Below are 20,817 nucleotides of genomic sequence, written 5' to 3' on the forward strand. Positions count from 1 at the left end.
GAGATGGCTCAGTAGTTAAGAGCATTGCCTGCTCTTCCAAAGGTTCTGAGTTCAATTCCCAGCAACCACATGGTGGCTCACAACCATCTGTAATGAGGTCTGGTGCCCTCTTCTGACCTGCAGACATACACACAGACAGAATATTGTATACATAATAAATAAATAAATAAATATTTAAAAAAAAAAAACAAGCAAAAACCCAAATAAGAAGTACATACACAGAAAATTTTGGTTGAGGAGATGGAACAGTGGGTAAAGTATTTGCCCTGCAAGCTTGAGGACCCGAGTCCAGATGCTCAGAACCCGTGTAAAAGCTGGACTAATAGCATTCGTTTGTAAACCGATCATTCCTGTGACAGGATGGGACGCAGAGACGGGAGAATTCTGGGATGCTTGTGGGCCAGCTCTCCTAGTATGTGCAGCCGGGACAAGAGAGACTAAAACTCAGACACGGGGAAAAGCGAGGGGCAGAACACGGTCCAAGAACGCAGTTGGATGAGGAGTGCATCTAAGAAGAGACTCCGAGTGCTCGTGAGAAAACTCCAAGAAAATAAGAGTCTTGGGACCTCAGTTCTTCAAAAACACAAAACTGTTTTTGGAATGGGCTTTTACGCCCCTCCCAGGTGTAGCAGATAGGAGCGAATTTACTTACAACTGGCTACTATTATGTGTTTATGTGCCTCTGTGGAAAACATGATTTGCCATGTGCAGCCGTCTGCCACGTGCCTTTGTGATCGTAGCTTTACTCTTGTGACTCCTCTTAACCTTCAGTGTGTAAATTGCCCAACGCTCTTGCTGTTGGCCGTGCCAGAGGAGCAGCGAGGGGTAACTGAGGTTCCAGGTGTCAGCCCAGCAGAAGGGAATCCTCTGCAGGCCGATCCCGTTTAGGCAAGTCCACGGGAGGGACTGCAGATCCCCGAGGGTCTTCTGTTTCTGCTGCGCCTTTCCTTTCCGTGTTTGCTGCAGCTCTCTTCCTCTGGTATCTAGCATGGCGCGAGTGGACGTGGGGAGATCTCCACTGCTGTGATACAGTGTGTTTATCTCTTGGAAACAACCCATTCTACCGGGCATCTTTACCTGTGGGCTGTCAAGATGACCCCTCCCTAAGCAGTATTAATTTGGTAATAATGAGAGCCTATTCAGAGTTTTGATAACTAAGAAGTATAAGGATGCGGTTCACAGCTAAGGCCATGAGCTCCACCTCAGGAGCAGCTCGGGTTAGTGATTAAAAGGAGAGCACCCGAGTCCAAGAGCCAGGCTGGCTCTAAGTCTCTTAATGCTGAAAAAAAGGAAGTCGGGTACCATTAGCTAAGACAAAGCTCCAAATAACTTCAGATTAGAGCAGACGCCTTGCTAATAGTTTTAAGATAAATAACCCCGGAAAACAAGCTGGAGTTCACAAGGACTGTCTGACTCATTAGGCTAGGGTCGAAAATACAAAATGGCCTGATTGTTGCTGGCTGCCCTTGCAAGGTCTGGGTAATAATCAAAGGTGAGGATTCATTTCTTTTTTTTTTTTAAAGTTTTTTTTTTTATTTTAATGAGCTATACATTTTTCTCTGCTCCCCTCCCCTCAACCCTCTCCCATGATCCCCATGCTCCCAATTTGCTCAGGAGATCTTCTTTTTCTACTTCCCATGTAGATTTAGATCCATGTATGTCTCTCTTAGGGTCCTCATTGTTGTCTAGGTTCTCTGGGATTGTGACTTGTGGGCTGGTTTTCTTTGCTTTATGTTTAAAAACCACTTGTGAGTGAGTACATGTGATAACTGTCTTTCTGGGTCTGGGTTACCTCCCTCAATAGGATGTTTTCTAGCTCCATCCATTTGTCTGCAAGATGATTAATTTCTTTCACCAATTCCTGACTCCACCTTTTGTTACTGATGAATGGGTGTGCATCCCGAGGACTAAAACTTCAGCTGACTGACTGTTAGGTATAAAAGTTTAGGTCTGTGACTCCCTTTCATCATGAAGTGAGTGACTTTCTTTGTAACCACAGTTTGCAGCCCGCAGCGCCAGAGCTGACTGAGAACAAAGCCTCTCTCTTGCTGGCTCAAGATCTAGACGTGCTATACGGGGGTCACTGGGACGACTCTGTTTTTTCATCCTCTGAGGGGGATGAAAAACATGCTTTTACCTGTAATCATTCACTTGAGAAATGGAATGCAATATTTCTGACTCTTGTACTGCCTGGAAGACTCTGTTGGAGAATAAAAGCTGTAGAAAAAAACACAAACACGAGAGACGAGAGAATAAAGAAGGAAGCCATCAAGAGAGTGTTGTTTATTTTCTTATAATGCCTTCAGATAGAAGAGTCTAGTTTACGCCACCTCTGTTGGATTCCTTTCAAAGCCCTGTGCTGCTGGAGGCTGGCCCCCCAGACAGCAGCACTTCTGAATAAAGTTGGTTATTGTATGAGACTTTAGTCTGCCTCGTTTATTGGCTCCATTCTCCCAGGGTGAGGGCTGACATATGAAGTCATGTCACATAGGCCACACATTCCACACATGCACACACTGTGGCAGGTGTGCACCTGCACTTACACACACAAATGCACACCTGTTTATATATACACAAATATTTTTTTGGAAAGCTTGTATGTACACATGAATGCAGATGTCTGAAGTTCAGAAGAAGGTGTTAGACAGTGTTAGATCTCCTGAAGGTGGAGTTACAGGTGGTTAGGAGCCACCTGACATGGATGCTGGGAATCAAACTTAGGTCCTTCTGCTGAGCCATCCTGCAGCCCCTGAAATTTTTTTTTTTTCTTTTCGAGACAGGGTTTCTCTGTAGTTTTTGGTGCCTGTCCTGAAACTAGCTCTTGCAGACCAGGCTGGCCTCGAACTCATGGAGATCTGCCTGCTTCTGCCTCCCTAGTGCTGGGATTAAAGGCGTGCGCCATCACCGGCTGGCCTGAAACTTTTTTTAAGTGCAAAAAAAGAAAAAAAATCAAGGAAACACACATTTTTCATTAAGAATTGTGATGGTCGCTGGGTGGTGGTGGCAGCACACACCTTTAATCCCAGCACTTGGGAAGCAGAGGCGGGCTGATCTCTATTAGTTCAAGACTAGCCTGGTCTACAAAGTAAGTTCCAGGACAGTCAGGGGTGTTACACAGAGAAAGCCTGTCCTGGAAAAACAACAACAACAACAACAAAAACACAAAAAAAAAAACAAGCAAATAAAAAAACTATGATGGTTATCCATCTTGCCAACACCATAGCATTTAGAATCCTCTAGAAGACACCCGGCATGTCTGTCAAAGAGGAAAGCCCCTGCCTACAGGTGCCTGTCTCACTGGCAGGAGTCTCAGACTGAATGAAAAGGGGGAAGGGAGGCAGGTGCTGAGCGCTGTAATCACTGTCCTGTGAGGAACTTGCTGCCTCGGGCTCCAGCTGCCACAACCTGGAGCCCCACGGTAATTAACCATGTCCTCTTAAACCAGGAGCCAAAACAGCCTCTCCCCTTAGGTTGTTTTCTGCCAGGTGTTTATTACAGTGATGAGGAGAATAATGGCTGGAAGGGTTCATAGGATAAAGGGTGATTGTTGTTCTATGCTAGAGCTCATAATGATGACCAGACACTAATATAAATTCTGAGAGTAGTGATCCCCCATCCCCTGCCCCAGACAGGGTTTCTCTGTGAGCCCTGACAGTCCTGGAGCTCACTGTAGACCAGGCTGGTCTCAAACTCACAGAAATCCTCCTTCCTCTGCCTCCTGAGTGCTGGGCATTAAAGACATGTGCTACCACCTCTTTCTTGGATGAGATTCTTAAACCACTGTGGGCCAGTATTAGATAAAAGAACACCAGCAATCACCCTGTTCCAGGTCCGTCCCAACCAGCCTGTAGACACTTCCCAAGTGGAGTTGAAAACAGCTAATGTCACTGGAACAAATGAGCTGACTGAGTCAGTCGAGAGAAAGCTGGGAAATATGGCCATTCTAAGGTCTGCCACTTGACTCAGGGAGTTACGCTCTGGTGAGCACAGCTTCCCTGTATGCAAGCCAGCTCCCCCAGCCTCATCACAATGCCACAGATGAGCGGCCAGTCCCATCCGAGGACACTGCTGTGTGGAGACCAAGAGCAAAGCAGAGAAGAGATATGGCGGTCATCATACAACCAATGCCAAGTCCAGAGCATCCCAAGCTCAGCCTTATAGAGGTCAGGAGAGCATTAAAATAATTAAAGCTGGATAGGTGGTATACACCTTTAATTCCAACACTCAGAGTAGGAGGATTCCTGTGGGTTCAAGGCCAGGCTGGTCTCTGTGGCAAGATCCAGGCCAGTCAGGGCTCCATGATACTATTTCAAAAACAAAACAAATACAAAACATAACCATTGAAATAATTACATAAGTGAAAAGAGAACCAACTCGGTTATTAACGTCCTTAGTTCTGCTTTTGTGGGTTCCGACATGCTGAGAGAAAACGGAACCTTTGGATAAAAAAGAAGCATCCCTTTTTAAATTCCAGAATTGTTCCTGATGCAGGAGCAAGACACTGTCACCCAGGCAAGACCATCCTGGTACTGGGTTCTCCACCTGGGGATCAGGGAAGCACCACAGAAGTCTTAGAAGGCGAGAAAGGCAGCCGCTGGGGAAATGCAAAACCACCCACGTCTTCCTCTAAAAAAGAATTCTGACAAGGTAATTGTCCACGTGACGAACCTCCACGGTGACGTCTGTAGATGGCACAAAACACCATATGATGAAAGAACATGATTCCTCACGCAGCCATTTCCTTCCACAGCAGTCTCTGCCGCTTAGTTCTCTCGCTCCCTTCCGGAGCCATCACGAGCTCTTCACGAGGTGGGGCGTGCACGCGGCACCTCACATCGGGTAGTCTTCTGTACCATCTTTGCACTCAATGCGTCTTAGTGGATGTTTCTAAATTTATCCTTAGGCATTTTAAAAGATAACTCTCTGCACTGGTTCTTCTTTTTCTCTATGGTAATTGGTCTATTTAAGATTTCTTGCGCTGGGGAGATGGCCCACTCGGTAAGGCAACTTGTTGTGCAAGTGTGGGGGCCTGAGTTCAAATCCTCAGCAGTCTGCACACAAGAGCCTACGGCACTGCAGGTGTGGAATCGGGAATAGAGCAGAGGCTGATATCCGACATCCTCCTCTGGCTTCACACAGACACACATGTTCAAAGGGATCGTTATAGTCTTTTTGATGTTACCTTTCTGTGACTTCTCAGTATTTGTTTCTTGTTTTGTGTGTTGAACAAGAATACACGGAGCTGTTAATGCGTTATCCCCACCCCCCCTCCCAGTGCCAGAGATTCCAGTGGGAACCTCACAAATACTAGGCAGTCTAACACTGAGCCCTAGTTTGTCTACTATTTCTCCTTCTCTCCAATGAAGTAGCTCCTCTTTTTAAAACCATAATACCTCCTGCCATTGTTGTTGCTATTTAGAGACAGCCTTTCTGTTTAGAGACAGTCTTTCTGTTTAGAGACAGCCTTTCTTTTATCCCCAGAAGGCCTGGAAATGATTATATAGTCAATACTGGCCTCAAATTCACCATCTTCCCACCTCAGCTTCACGAACGTTGTGATTACAGATGTGTGTCACTGTGTCTGAGTCTTTATTATTATTATTTTTTTATTTCCCATGCTTTTTTTCCTCTCCGAGACAGGGTTTTTCTGTGTAACAGTCCTCGCTGTCCTGGAACTCACTTTGAAGACCAAGCTGGCCTCGAACTCACAGAGATCTGCTTGCCTCTGCCTCTAGAGTGCTGGGATTAAAGGTGTGCGCCACCACCGCCTGGCTATATGCTTATTTTGTTATTCTTTCTCTCTTTCTCTCCCTCTGTTGTGTATGTCTGTGCCTGTGTTGGGGTGTGTGCACGTGAGTGCAGGGGCCCAAGGAGATCAGAAGGTAGATTCCCTGGGGCCAGAGGTGCAAGTGGTTATGAACCACGTGACCAAGGGTGCTGGGAAGCAAACTCACGTCCTCTGCACAAACAGTATGCACTCTATCCACAGAGCCATCTCTCCCGCTCGCACCAGACCCTAAACCACTCCTCTTTTGCGCTTCCTTGGATTGTATAAATAAGTAGGGCAGGATTTTCTTCTGAGCAGCATTTCAGCTATCGCAGATGCGAAGACTTCTCATGGTAAAAACAAAACTGCACCACATTTACATTGTTTTATGTTCTGATGCACTGTAAGATTTTGTGATGTGTGACTATAATGCGTATCAATTTAGTAGACAGTAGAGGTATTTATTAGGGGACCTACACTTCCTGATCCACGCTGGCCATGTTTCTTCTGTCTTAGGAAACTTCTGAGGCCTTTTCATGGTAAAACTTTTGGCTTGTTTTATTTTGTTTTTGAGATGGCCTCACCACATCAGGCTGGCCTCTGCCTCTGCTTCTCATGCTGGGACTAAAGGCGTGACCACCATGCCCTCCCACCCACGTTATTTTTTGAAGCAGTGTCTCTCGCCGGCCTGGAACTTATTACTCTAGGCTGACTGGCCCAGTGAGCTCCAAGGTTCTACCCGTCTCTGCCTCCCCAGTCTGTGCTACCATGTCTGGCTTTTTACTGTATGTTGTGGGGATTGAGCTCAGGTCCTTATGCTTGCAGGGCTCACACTTGTACAAATACTGTTATTTCCCCTGCAGAGACACTACTCCCCAGGAGGTGGCGCTACAAGCACAAGAGCAAGAGCATGCACTGTGTCTGCGCCATTATGTAGTACAAATAATAAAAACCCAGAGACAGACAGTGGGTTCAACTTGAAGATCAGAAAAGCAAAAGCAGTCAGCCACTAGAGACTCTTACCTCTCTGAAATCTTCAGACTGAAAAAGAGAAAGCTCTTGTCTCATTCTGCCTTACATTCCTCTCTAGTGCCGACAAGAGGCATGTCTCACCACCATCGCCCAGCCTCTGTGGCTATCTAGTGTGGCTGCTGGGATTAAAGGTGTGTGCCACCACTGCCTGGCCTACGGCTGACTAGTGAGGCTGTTTTGCACTGACCTTCAGGTAAGCTTTATTAAAACACAAATAATATACCACTATACTGTTATCTGAGAGAATTAGTAGCTAATTTTGGCTCTCGAAGGCAAATCCTAGATGGTGGGGATCTCCTGGGTACATTTTGTTTTTAACATTTAAAACTGTAGACTTTAATAAATATAATGAATATAATAAAGTCAGTTTGTGGAGAAGCTGACAAAGATACATAAAATAGGAGACACAGTGGTCAATCTAAAGTTTCTGTATTTCACTCCTCTTGCAAAATATTTATGAAAGTTGTTTTTTGTTTTTTTGTTTTTGTTTTTTTTGAGACAGGGTTTCTCTGTGGTTTTGGAGCCTGTCCTAGAACTAGCTCTATAGACCAGGCTGGTCTCGAACTCACAGAGATCCGCCTGCCTCTGCCTCCCGAGTGCTGGGATTAAAGGCGTGTGCCACCACCGCCCGTCTTTTGTTTGTTTTTTTGTTTGAAAGTTGTTTACTATATAATTTTTCAAACGTAATTTTGGTTTTGGAAGTCCTTTATTATAAATGCATATATGTACAGACATACACATATTTGTTTTGATTTGTTTTTTTTTTTCCAGACAGGGTTTCTCTGTGTTGCTCTGGGCTACCATGGAACTCACTTTGTAGACCAGACTGGCCTCGAACTCACAGAGATCCGCCTGCCTCTGCCTCCCGAGTGCTCAGATTAAAGGCGTGCGCCACCGTGGTCCGGCCACTTAGATCTTTCTTAAAGTCATACTTGACTCACCCTAAGGATTATGAATACTTCCCCATAAGGTATACACAACAGACTATTAGAAATAAAAGAACCATGGGATTTCATGACGATGGCACAGGGCACACTGTCGGCCTGTTTTGTCCATACTGAGTAAACTGTGAGTTGGCGCCTGCTTATCCCTTCCTGTAGTAAGCTGCTGCTGTGGGCTGCTCCACATATTACATGCACATATGACAGATGATATGCTTGAGCATAGCACACATACATGCATCAGATTCTTCAGGGTAATGCATGCGGCATCAAGTGAGGTTGGAAAGGGTTAATTCTTTTTTTTTAATTTCAAGCTATATTTATTTGTGTATTTTAGATATGAGCTTCTATTTATTTATTTATTTATTTATTTATTTATTTATTTATTAATTATACAATGTTCTGTCTGTGTGTATGCTCGCAGGCCAGAAGAGAGCACCAAACCTCATTACAGATGGTTGTGAGCTACCATGTGATTGCTGGGATTTGAACTCAATACCTCTGCAAGAGTAGTCAAGTGCTCTTAACTCCTGAGTCATCTCTCCAACCATGCCCCTCCTCCAGAGGGTTAATTCTTAAAAACTATGCCTTGATGTAAAATTAGAACACCTTTAATCCCAGTACTCAGCAGGCAAAAGCAGGCAGATCTCTGTGAGTTTGAGACCAGTCTGGTCTACAGAGCGAGTTCCAGGACAGGTTTCAAAACTACCCTGTCTCGGAAAAAAAAAAAAAAAAAAAACTATAGAGAAACCCTGCCTTAAAAAAACAAACCAAAAAAGGCAGAGGCCATAGGACCTCTGTGAGTTGAGGGCCAGCCTAGTTAACATAGTGAGTTCCAGGACAGCCAGCACTAAATAGAGATACCGTGCCACAAACCAACCAACCAAATAGCCAACCAACCAACCCACCAAACAAGGGAATTTGGAATAGTTCCAAAGTAAGGTTTTTTTTCTTTTTCTTTCTTTCTTTCTTTCTTTCTTTCTTTCTTTCTTTCTTTCTTTCTTTCTTTCTTTCTTCTCTCTCTCTCTCTCCCCCACTTCCTCCCTTCCTCCCTCTCCCTTCCTTCCTTTCTTTTTTAAATTCATACGCCCTCATGTGCTTCACAAGCAGGTATGTGGAAAGTATGAAATTTGCACCCCAGATTTACCATGTCTGGGCTTTTTCTAATAAGTCTAATAAGTGGAATTCCTTTTCTGTGACTCCCACAACACTCTGGTAAAGTCCAGCTGATTACTTAAGAATATTCTCTAAGGGCTAGAGAGATGGCTTAGCAGTTAAGAGCAAACTGTCTGCTCATCTAGAGGGCCCAGGTTCAATCCCAGCACCCATACGGCAGCTCACAAATGTGCCTGCTAATGTGAATTCCAGGGGATCTGATGTCCTCTTCTGGCCTCTGCAGGTACCAGGCTTGCATATGGTGCACAGAATACATGCAGGAAAAAATAAATACCCAGATACACAAAATCAAAAAAGAATACTCTCTAAGTCATGCATGGTGATAGATACTTGTGATCTCAGCATTATAAGGTTGAGGCTGGAGCATCACCCTGAGTTTCAGCCTACACTGGGGTACACAGTAATACCCTATCTTAAGACAACAGCAACAATAACAGAAAAAAGTGTAATCTATAGCCAAGCATGATGCTGCATATAATACTGGGCAGAAATATCACAAGTTTGAGATCAGCCTGAGAGACATAGTGAAACCCTATGAAAACTGAAAAGCTGAGCAGTGGATCTCTGAGTTCGAGGCCAGCCTGGTCCACTGGTCTACATAGTGAGTTCAGGACAACTAGAGCTACATAACAGAGAGAGCCTGTCTCAAAAAAGCAGAAACTAATAAAAAAATAAATAAGTAAAACCCAAAGTCAGAATATTCTGTAGCCTGTCTAGTAGCTTTTTCCTGGGGAGAACTTTCAAGGTCAGACAAACTCCTTCTCTGCTTTGTTGCCATCAGACAAGGAACAGACTTTCAACCGCTCACCACACTGGCCTAACTAGTACAGTATGGCGAGCTCTCTGCCTCTGACGAAGGTCGGTTCTGAAAGAGCCCTGTCCTCCACAGCTGCATGAACTAGAGTCTTTGCTTGATGGCAAAGCTGAGGATGCCTGAACCAATGCAGGAAAACAGGAGCCCTTATGGAGGTGGCAGCGTTCAGTGACAAAGTCAGAACGCGAGTCCGGAAAGGCCCGTGTGAGCTGCCTCATCCAGATCCCTCACTTTGCAGAGACACTGTCCCAGGTGCAAAGGGACATCTCCAGAGCCTCAAAGTCTCCAAATGTCCTTGAAGACCCTCTCTGACTCGCTATGATATGTCTGCCTTGGTGACAGCACCTTCCACCCTAAGCCTCCAAGTCCTCTTGGCTTTTCTGAGACGCTGGAAAATGAACGAGTTCTTTTAAGTTGCTAATGTGCATATACGAGTTTCTGCTTTGTGCTAAGAATAGAAAAGAGACGTCAATCATGCTTTGAAGGCTGAGTGTACAGACAACGAAAAGGAAACGGAAAGTGTGTCCACAGAGAGGGTGCCACATCATGGTTCTAGTTTAGAAGTCACTGCATCCCTCCCTACTTCCCTCCCTGTCCATCTGTCCGTCTGTCCATCCATCCAACCCTCACGTGTACAGCAAAACCTAAAGCCTGTAGTTGGTAACCTCTGACCGGAAGATGAAGATGTGGCCGTACAGCTCAAGGGCTCAGGAATTGACTTGACTGAACCTGCTTCCTCATTCCAGCAAAGCCTAGGGGCACACAGCAGTGACGATCCCTTGCCTGCTGTTCACACAGCCACAGCCATGACCTAAAGGCACGGGGAAGCATCTGGGAAGCAGCTGTGCTGAGCGTGGGCTGGAGTTAACAGCGGTGGAGCTTGCTTGCAGACTCCAAGAGGAGGGAGAGAGGCAAGAGAGTTAAGAAGATTCGCAAAGAGGCGTTTTTTCCGTGGTGGGCTCCTGACCTAAGCTGGGCTGGGGTAGAGCGGAAAGTGAGGTCATGAGTGGGAGCAGAAGGATGAAAGGACTACGGGTTTCTGTGGTCCTGAAGAGTGATGGGATCTCAAAGACAGACATCCTGAAGAGTGTTCACAGCAGACCGCAATGGGAGGAAAACAGTCAAACCCGAGACAGTAGCCCTGAGCAGGTAAGGACACTTGAAGGACAGGCATCCGAAGACAGCACGGCTAAGGGGCTAGGAGGTCAGGGCACCACCAAAAGGCCAAGCATTAGGACAGGAGCGGTGCTGGAGGGACAGTGACCTAGAAGGGAGGGAACGGCAGGAGAAGGATGCGTGCAGAGGACACCAGAGTCCACAAGCTCCACAAGCATGTTGCGCTAGCTGTAACCGCTGCATCCCTTCTGCCAGATGAAGTGGATCTGGTCACTGAACAGAACTTTCTAAGGCTACATCTCTGTCACCAGGGGTTAGTCTACGTCCTTCTGTGTGCATCCTTGACAGAGTGGTACTTACTCTCTGAAACTGAGAACTCCCAGCCCCTGCCTTTAGCAACCCCCCTGCCTTGACTTCTCTTCTCTCACTGAGGGTCTTACTGCCACATGTTATCACGAGGAATGTGGCTTTTCTTCAGGTCTGTGGCGGACTGCACCCTAGTCTACATCCCACCCCCATGTCCTTTTCTAACGTGGTACTGACACTCCCTCACTCACAGCTGGCATCTTCCTTTCCCCCTTGGACTTAGATGTACCTCAACAACTGCTTCAAACAACAGAGGTGCTGGGTGTGAATCCTGAGATGAAGGTAGGAAATATAAGATGGCTTCAGCCTGGGCTGCTCTAACAGGACATGTGCGCTGGACGCCTGGCCACCACACCAACAGGAAGCCTAAGTCACAAGGAGGAGTGTGTGCAGTCAGAGTGACAGGCAAACACGGAAGAGGACCCTGCAGATGTCCCAGCAGCTGCTCTGGTCTTTGCTGGAGGCCCTGGAGGATGACTTGCCCTGAGGAAAAGAAACAATGGAAGACCCAGAAAGACTGGGCTCAAGGGGTTTGTTTGTAGCAACAGCTCCAGTGTAGCAGCTCAGGATGTTTCTGCCTCTCAGAACTTACTGACAAGTCCCTCGGAGGTCACTCTCCATCCTCCTCCCCTTGGCATGTTGTTTTTAGCTGCCTTCAGGAGAGCCTACATCAAGAGCACAGACCCTTAAATTACTTTTGGATGGGGAGAAAACCAAACATAGGTACTGGGGATTTCTCAAAGAGCTGAGTTTACTCCACAAAACCTACATTAAAAAAATAATTTAAGCCCCAGGCAGTGGTGGCACACACCTTTAATCCCGGCAATCAGGAACCAGAGGCAGGGAGATCTCTGTGAGTTTGAGACCAGCCTGGTCTACAAGAGTTAGTTCCAGGACAAGACTCCAAAGCAACACAGAGAAACCCTGTCTCAACACACACATACACACACATATATACACACACATATACATATACACATTGTGTGTGTTACTTTTTTTTTTTTTGATTTTTCAGACAGGTTTCTTGGTGTAACAGTCCTAGTTGTACTGGAACTCCCTTTGTAGACCAGGCTGGCCTCAAACTCACTGAGATCCACCTGCCTCTGCCTCCCAAGTGCTGGGACTAAAGATGTGCACCGCCACAGTTCAGCTGTGTGCTGCTTTTTATTTATTTATTTATTTATTTATTTATTTATTTATTTATAGTTTTTAAAAAATACTTATTTATTTATTATGTATACAATATTCTGTCTGTGTGTATGCCTGCAGGCCAGAAGAGGGCACCAGACCTCATTACAGATGGTTGTGAGCCACCATGTGGTTGCTGGGAATTGAACTCAGAACCTTTGGAAAAACAGGCAATGCTCTTAACCACTGAGCCATCTCTCCAGCCCCCTGTGTGTTGCTTTTTAAAAATAGTGTTGTCCTCTACATATGTGCTGTGTCATCTAACACCTCCAACACCCCCTTCCATACAGATACACCGCCGCACACACGAATAATACTAAATATTAACATTTTTTAAAGTAGGAGGAGAAAAAATAGGGCCAGCAAGATGGCGCTTGTCAAAAACCTATGACCTAAGTTTGATCCTTAGGTCCTACACAAGGAGAGGACCAGGACTGGCGAGATGGCCCAGTGGTTAAGAGCACTGGCTGACCTTCCAGAGGTCCTGAGTTCAAGTCCCAGCAACTGCTCGGTGGTTCACAACCATCTGTAATGAGATCTGGTGCCTTCTTTTGGCCATGCAGGCATATATGCAGGGGGAACACTGTATTTTAATTTAATAATAAAATTTAAAAGGATCAGGAGTCAGAGGCAGGCGGATTTCTGTGAGTTTGAGGCCAGCCTCGTCTGCTGCCCTGGGTTCAATCCCCAGCACCGTGCACACACACAGCAACTGCATAAACTGGATGCTGCTTGTCTACAACCCCGGCACTTATGCAGTGGAAGCGGGACAGCCTGAAATTAAAGGTTATCCTTTGACTAGAGTCTTAGGACAGTCTAGAAAATACGAGATCCTGTCTTGTGTGTGTGAGAGTGTGTGGTCCTAGGGATTAAACCTGGGGCCTCTACCACTAACCCATATACCAAAGATTCCTTCTGCTTTTTATTTTAAGGTAGGGTTTCACGAAGTTGCCCAAACAGACCTTGATTTGAAATTCTCCTTCCTCGGCCTCTCAAGCAGCTGGTATTACAGGCCTCTGCCATCAGCACAATTTAGAAAAAAAAGGTTCTGTATTCCTTGTATTTTGGTTTGTAAGACTATGTAAAATATCTTTGGATTCAGATGAATTTCCTAACCAATCTTGGATAAGTCCTGTGTCTTTGTAGGATTTAATTTCCCTGCTTTTTAAGACAGAGCTAATACTGACATCTGCTTGGCACACACTTAGCTTGTTTTGATTGTTACACACGTGCACGCACACGTGTGTGTGGTAAGAGAAAAGTGTTGGAGCACGGCCAGTTCCATTTAAGAATAAGATATTTCTGTTTTGTTTTTCACTTTCCACTGTTAATTATTTAAAGATTTAGAATAACGGGTTTAAACCTTTGTGGAGTCAGGAGTTCCCTTGAGAATCGTGAAAGTATAGACTTTCTCTCCCTCTCTCGAGGAAAAGTACATATACACACACACAGAAGGTTCCTAGAACTTCCTAGTTCAGTCATGCCTATACCGTAAGAATCACAGAGCATGCTGCCTTCCCTGACTGCATGCCCAAATCCACAGGCGCAGTGCTGCAGTGACATCACCAGGGATTTAATCAGTGAGCCAATCAGGGGTCTGCTGGCTGATAGCCACTTAGAGCAATGCAGCACAGACTCCAGGTAACACAAAGGGCCTCCCCTGCAATATTTATAATCTCTTCCTTTTCTTTTTTCTCCTTTTTTGTTTTTTTTTTTTGAGTCAGGGTTTGTCTATGAAACAGTCCTAGCTGTCCTGGAACTTGCTTTGTAGATCAGGCTGGCCTCGAACTCCCAGAGATCCGCCTGCCTCTCCCTCCTGAGTGCTGGGATTAAAGGTGTGGCCACTACTGCCCGGCTTCCCTCTATTTTCTTGCAGCACATACAACAAACCCAGGAAGGCAGAGATGCGTGACTCAGTGTGAGCAAATCAAGAGATGAAGCATTGAAGAAAGCAGGTCTCGTTCCTAATGCAACCTCCAAAGTGCAGCTGCAGAGATCAAGTGTCTACCCAGGATTTCGGTGGGTATCAGAAGTCATGACCATCAGCATCCATAATGTCACTTCTCTGGAGCATCCTGTTCACCTTTTTGGCAATCGACTCCATAGAATGATTGGTTTACAAATTTAAAAAAAAAATTTTTTTATTTACTTTATGAATGCTTTCCTTGTACAAATATGTGTGTACCACATGTGTTATTCTTTCGGTCCCTGCCCTAGCCACGCCCACTCCCATAACCTCTGACCTGCCCGTAGCCATCTTGGGACCCTTCCTCTTTCTGCTTCCTTGGCGTGTGCACGCGTTTTCTCTGTCTCTCTCTTCTTTTATCTCTTTTCTCTTCTTTTATCTCTTTTCTCTGTCTTTCTTTCTCCCTCTTCCTTAATAAATACTTATGGCTATTTCCTGTGTTTACGTGTCTATTCCCTGCCGCCACCGTGGGCGCGGCGCGTGCCCTCCTGTAGCCGCTTTCTCATGGTGGGCTCCGCCAGCCCGCCCGGGGATCGTTTTTTAAGAATAATAACATGTGTGCCTGGTACCAATGGAGGTAATAAGAGGGATTGGATCCCCTGGCATTGGAGTTACAGATAGCTATAAACCATCCATCATGTGGGTACTGAAAATCAAACCCGGGTCTTCTGCAAGAGCAACGAGTGCTCTTAATCACTGGGCCATTCCACTACAACCTTGATTTTTTTTTTTTTTTTTTTTAAGAGACAGGGTTTCTTTGTAGCTTTGGAGCCTGTCCTGGACCTGGAACTAGCTCTTGTAGAGCAGGCTGGCCTCGAACTCACAAAGATACACCTGCCTCTGCCTCCTGAGTGCTGGGATTAAAGGCATGCACCACCACTGCCCAGCTTCAATTTTATTTTTATGTGTATGTATTTTTGTCTGTTTGTCTGTCTGTCATCACATGTATGCCTCTCCAGTCATTAAAGGCAATCACCTTTAACAATATGACCACCAACTGGGTGGTGGTGGCACACACCTTTAATCCCAATAGTGGATCTCTGTGAGTTCAAGGCCAGCCTGGTTTACAGAGTGAATTCCAGGACAGCCAAGGCTACACAGAGAAATCGTATCTCATGGAAGGAAGGAAGGAAGGAAGGAAGGAAGGAAGGAAGGAAGGAAGGAAGGGAGGGAGGGAGGGAGGGAGCTAGGGAGGGAGAAATGGTGCCGGAGGAAGGAAGGAAGGAAGGAAGGAAGGAAGGAAGGAAGGAAGGAAGGAAGGAAGGAAGGAAGGAAGGAAGGAAGGAAGGGAGAGAAAGAAAAGAAAGGCCTTTTCAATGTGTGACCCCGGTGGGTAATGAACAGCATTCTAACCCAGGGGCACCCGGCTGCTGTCCAGCTCTGGGACCCAGATGCGGGACAGATAGATGATTTCCAATTACAACACCACAAGATTTTTGTCACACTCATGAGACAAAAGCAGCGAAGCTGGTTGTTAATTGTGGGAACACTCCACGACACTTGAGACAGAGCCTCCCACAGCCCAGGCTGGCCTTCAACTTGCACAGCAGAGACGACTTTGGACTTCTGATCCTCCTGCCGCTGTTGCTCCTGTGCCGAGATTACAGGCGTGGCTCCCACACGGTTTTATACTGAGAACGAACCCCAGGCCTCATACACGCTAGACAGGCACTCTGGCAAGTGAGCCTCATCCCTAGTCATTTTTATCGTTTTTCTTTTTTGGTTTTCTGAGACAGGTTCCACTCTGTGGACCAGGTTGGCTTTGAACTCACATATATCCACCTGCCTCTCAGTCATCTGTTTTTTTTTTTTTTTTTTAATAGAATCTTCAGTTTGTCTTATCCAAGGACACCACTGGCTGAATGCAACTTGCTGAAGAGCGATCTGAAAGATGCAAATTTTATGACAGAGAGCCCAGAGCCCAGGAATGGAGGGCTCTAGGAAGGAGAGGAGGATATAGGGATGTGGGTCACTGGAGACCATCGGGGAGCTAGGGAGGGAGAAATGGTGCCGGAATGAGAAAAAGCAACACAGGTTCCTGCAGGATAGCTGGAGCTTTGTAGAGGCCCTGCTTGGAGTGAGACCCAAGGACTGTAAGACTTTAAGACGTCTAATCCTGAAGCCATTTTTGACAATTCTGAATCCTCTCAGCCTCCGTGCCATAGTGCTTCCCCTCCTCCCCTGGGAACCAAGGACCTAACAGCTACACTCGCACGTACTCAGTTCCTGAACAAAATTACCCATATACGTATGTTTTGGTTCGGTCCCCTGGGAAACGGGGTCAAAATGACCTCTTACCTCATCTGATCTGGCAACAGCTCTCTAGCCAATTATTGATAATAGCCCTTTCGAATAAGCCAATCAGAATAGTCAAAGAACAACCCCCCTTGCTCTCTGGCCCCTTTAAAAGTAGACTGTACCAGCTATTCGACGTCTCTCGGCTTCCCGAATGCTGGGGGACCCTGTCATGACAGAATTAATAAAATCCTCATGCTTTTGCATCGGCTGTGGCGTGTGAGGTGGTCTCTGGGGGCGACTCCTCCTCGGTGTTTGGACGCTAAAGTCCAACAGGACCACCACCAGTACGTGCCTCACCTAGGGGCTTGTGAGAATCATGGACCCACTCGCTCAACTGGGGACCACGGAGGCAGGACCTGTAGTTCAGGCCACTCCCCAGTGACTGGTCTGCACGTTGAAGCTGAAAAGCACAGGTCTGGGCTCAGATGGGCTGCTGCACGATCTTTGAAAAAAGAGCGAGGAAGAAAGCTGGAGCAACAGGAAGCGCTCCACTCCGTGCGGGAGTATGGTCGCCCTGGGGACGGCCCAGCTGTGCCTGCAGCCCAGCTGCTCCAATTATGTTTATCTCTTTAGCTAGCAGGCTGGGGACAGTCAGAGAGATTTGCATGAGGAGGCCTGCAGTACCGGGCTCGTGGGCACAGGTACCCGCCTGCTACCTAATTAAGATATCTTGGTAAATCATCTCCAGAACTGTAGTTGTTATTTTAGGTAACAACATAAAGAGAATGATAATGAAAAGTAACACCCTGGGTGGGAATTTTTACTTTGTTCCAGCAGTTGGCAAATAAAACACCTTGGGCTTTTCCTCCACAGGCAGCATTTGGATACATCTTCACAGGTCACGTAACCTCAAAGCCTGCACTGTGCTGTCTAGTTGTGTTTGTGGCTTCATTCGGCCACTGTGTGGGTGGGAGTGGGGCCTCCTCCCACCCCTTTCCATTCCTCTGAGTACTTTCTGAATTATCTCTGACTTGAAGTGCGGGAGGGTACGGCTTCCAGGTATGACGTGACATCCCCAGCAGGAAAAGCCAAGCTGAACTGCGGGTCACTTTTGGGTGAGAAGGCAGTTTCTCGTGGTTAACCTCACACGAGGCATTTACATAACAGTGTTTTCCCATCTTAGGTCCCTGTCGGCTCTGCACACTTGGGTTCGCCTTAAGTAAAAGCTTTAAGTAAAAGGTTTATCCTGCAGGCGCGCTCTGCCCAGCTGTGGCGTCCAGGCCTTCCGGCTCTGCCACAGGCATGAGGTCCCTGACAGGTCTGATCTCCAGGGACTGCCAGGTCCCTGGCATCACCATGTTTTCTGACTGTGCATCCTCCCGTCCTTCAGTCCTTATGAAATAGCCTTTGTCTACGGCCTGAGCTAAGGGCTCAGTGACATTCATGGTCCTGTCTTGCACTCTGACCTCCAGCCCTTTCATCTGACAAAGGCCCATCTGTGGGCCAATCCACCTTCTCTGTCCTGACATCTAAAAGAAGCAGGAGAAAATTCATAGCCTGATGGAGGCTACACAAATACAGGGTCTCAGTCTTCAGTAGCTGGATTCCCTGAGTTCTCTCATAACCATTTTACTTGGCAAGCCAGTTTTCCTCTTGATTAAAACCTAACTTCACTGGTACCGTGCCTCTCAGAGATGCCCTCGCTCCCCTTCCCTGCCTCTTCCATTTCTCATGTTGAGGACAGACAGACTCCCTAGGCTACCAGCAGAACAAACAAAGCAGAAATTCGGGGAGGAGGCCCAGGGCTCTGTTTTCAAGTCACCTTAGTTGAGAGCCACTCACAGGCCCCCACTCTCTGACTCTTCACTTCCTGTCTTTCCTCCACGTCACAAACCCGCTTCTGCCCCATCATGCTGTTCCATGGGGTTAGCAGGGTCACCCTTTTTCCCTCTGCTCTCTACCTGGCCATCTTCCCGGCACCCTTTGCACGGATCTTTCTGATACCTAAAATCTTAGTGGTGGTTTCCTTGGGCCCCCTTGGGTTTGGGTCTCACATCGCTGTTCTCCTCAGTTTGTTTCCTCCTGGGACCGCACAAGGTTTGCTCTACAAAGTGCACGTGCAAATAGTGTCTCCAAGCCTCCTTTCTCCCTAACAGCACACTCATCTGCTCAGTCGCGCGTGCGACGGGACTTGCTCTGCCTGGATGCATGGCAGGCACCTGCATCTCACAGCTTCCAAGGCTAATCCATCAGGCTTTTAGCTGCTTGCAAAGGCTGCCCTCTGCACTGTAAACCCCGCCCCTCATCACTGTTTAATATCTTCGTTTCTGCTGCCCAGGGGTCACTGGAGAAACAGTCTCAGGGGTGTTCCTCAGGAGACAGGGTCTCTCCCTGGCCTGGAGCTTACAGATTTGGAGAGGATGGCTGGCCGGAGAGCGCCAGGGATCCTCTTGTTTCTGCCTCTTTGTCAGATCTGGGATTAGAGGCATGTTCTAAGACACTTAGCCTTTTTTTATTCTGGGGCTGGAACTCAAGTCTGCAAGCACTCACTGAGCTGTGTTTCCCAGCGCCAGCCTCCTGAGTTATCTCCTAAATATCTCTATGACTACTCAAGCTACGTCAGATTCTCCCCATCCCTGGGAGCTTCTCCATGGCTTCTCTAGTGTTCTACTCTCTCTCTAGGTATGGTCAAGCTTCCCGTAGTGTGGAAGTCATAAGACTCTGTATGGATGTTGCTCTGGGAACTCGCTCAAGTCAGCCTCTGATGCATTATTCAAAGCCCCATTAACCTTCAGCCTCCTTGGGATTGAAGGACCCTAGGACCTGCGGGAGGGGGAGGTGTGAATGATAATCAGAGCTCTAAGGGCAGTGACTTCCACTATGACAGATTCACTTGACCTGAGCCCACAGTTCACGGGGATTCCACGGAGCCTGGCCGAGTGCTCCCTCCTGAGCTATCTTCCTGCTAAATCTGCAGCAGGCAGGCTCATGTTTGCTACTCTTGTAGCAGTGGGTGATGTGTTTCCTAGCAGGGAACACAAGCAGCTCAGGGAAGCTTTCAAAGCTGCTCTCGGAATCACTTGGTGGAGAGGTCCTCAGAAATGTGTCCCTTGGGAAGCATCAGTGCCATCAGGAGAGTCCGGGGAGCCTGCAGCGATCCCCTTGCATGCTGTTTAGGCAGGATCTGTTCTAGAACAAGCAGCTTAATGCCATGGGCCTAATCTTTTAGTGCTACTTCTTCCTTCCTTCCTTCCTTCCTTCCTCCCTCCCTCCCTCCCTCCCTCCCTCCCTCCCTTCCTTCCTTCCTTCCTTCTGTGTGTGTGATGCATGTGTACAAGTGTGGACACGTGTGCCACAGTGAGCATGAGGAATTCAGAGGATAACTTTCTTTTTTTCTTCTTCTTTTTTTTTTTTTCTTTCTGTGTTTTTCCCCCGGTGGAGATCAATCCACACGGACCTCTCGTTTATTGTTCAATGTTCCGTCCTATGATCAGTTCTCAGTCTTTGCATCGTCTCTCCTATGTTCAGGTTCCCCACCCCCAGGTAGTCTTACTCTGTAGCCCAGACACAAGACCTGGGATAACGTTCAAGAGTCAAGTCTCTCCTTCTACCACACGGGTTCCAGGGCTTGAACTCAGATCATCAGGCTTGGCAATGAGTGTCTTTGCCCATCTTGCTAGCCGCCTTTATTTCTTTATTTATTTTAGATACAGACTTTTGCTACGTATCTGGAGCTGCCCTTGAACTCATTATATATCAAACTTGCGACAATCCTCCTGCCTCAGCCTCCAGAGTGCTGGGGTTACAGATGTGTACCACCAAGCCCGGCTTTAGTGCCAGTTTCACCTGTACTTTATTTATTTTTTTCAAAATATTTATTTATTATGTATATAGTGTTCTGTCTACATGTATGCCTGCTGGCATGTCTGTGAACCATATCTGTGCAGTGTCTTCAGGGGCCAGAAAGGGGCAATCAATCCCCTAGGACTGGAGTTACTGCTGGTTGTTAGCTGGGGATCGAACCTGAGTCCTCTGGAAGAACAGGCAGAACTCTTAGCCTCTGAACCATCTCCCCAGCACCTCCTGTACTTCTTTAACTACAGCCTTTCTTCACTGCGGACAGAACCTGTGCCGTGGGCACTGCTGTATGCTCCCAGTGTAGGCAGAGCTCACGCAGTATTACCCCGCCGGGACTGACACAGTGCCTGGCGCA

The 20,817-nt window shown here is 47.0% G+C and overlaps 1 protein-coding gene across 1 annotated transcript in view; it reads right to left on the bottom strand.

The window, feature by feature from the left end:
- The window catches only part of Galm (galactose mutarotase), a 63,070-nt gene that overhangs the window by 5,464 nt on the left and 36,789 nt on the right, over positions 1-20,817 (bottom strand). The gene's annotated exons all lie outside the window — the stretch shown is intronic.

The sequence above is a fragment of the Alexandromys fortis genome, unplaced genomic scaffold (assembly GCF_014885135.2).
Source record: "Alexandromys fortis isolate MF-2015 unplaced genomic scaffold, M_Fortis_MF-2015_v1.1 scaffold_136, whole genome shotgun sequence".
NCBI classification, from domain to species: domain Eukaryota; kingdom Metazoa; phylum Chordata; class Mammalia; order Rodentia; family Cricetidae; genus Alexandromys; species Alexandromys fortis.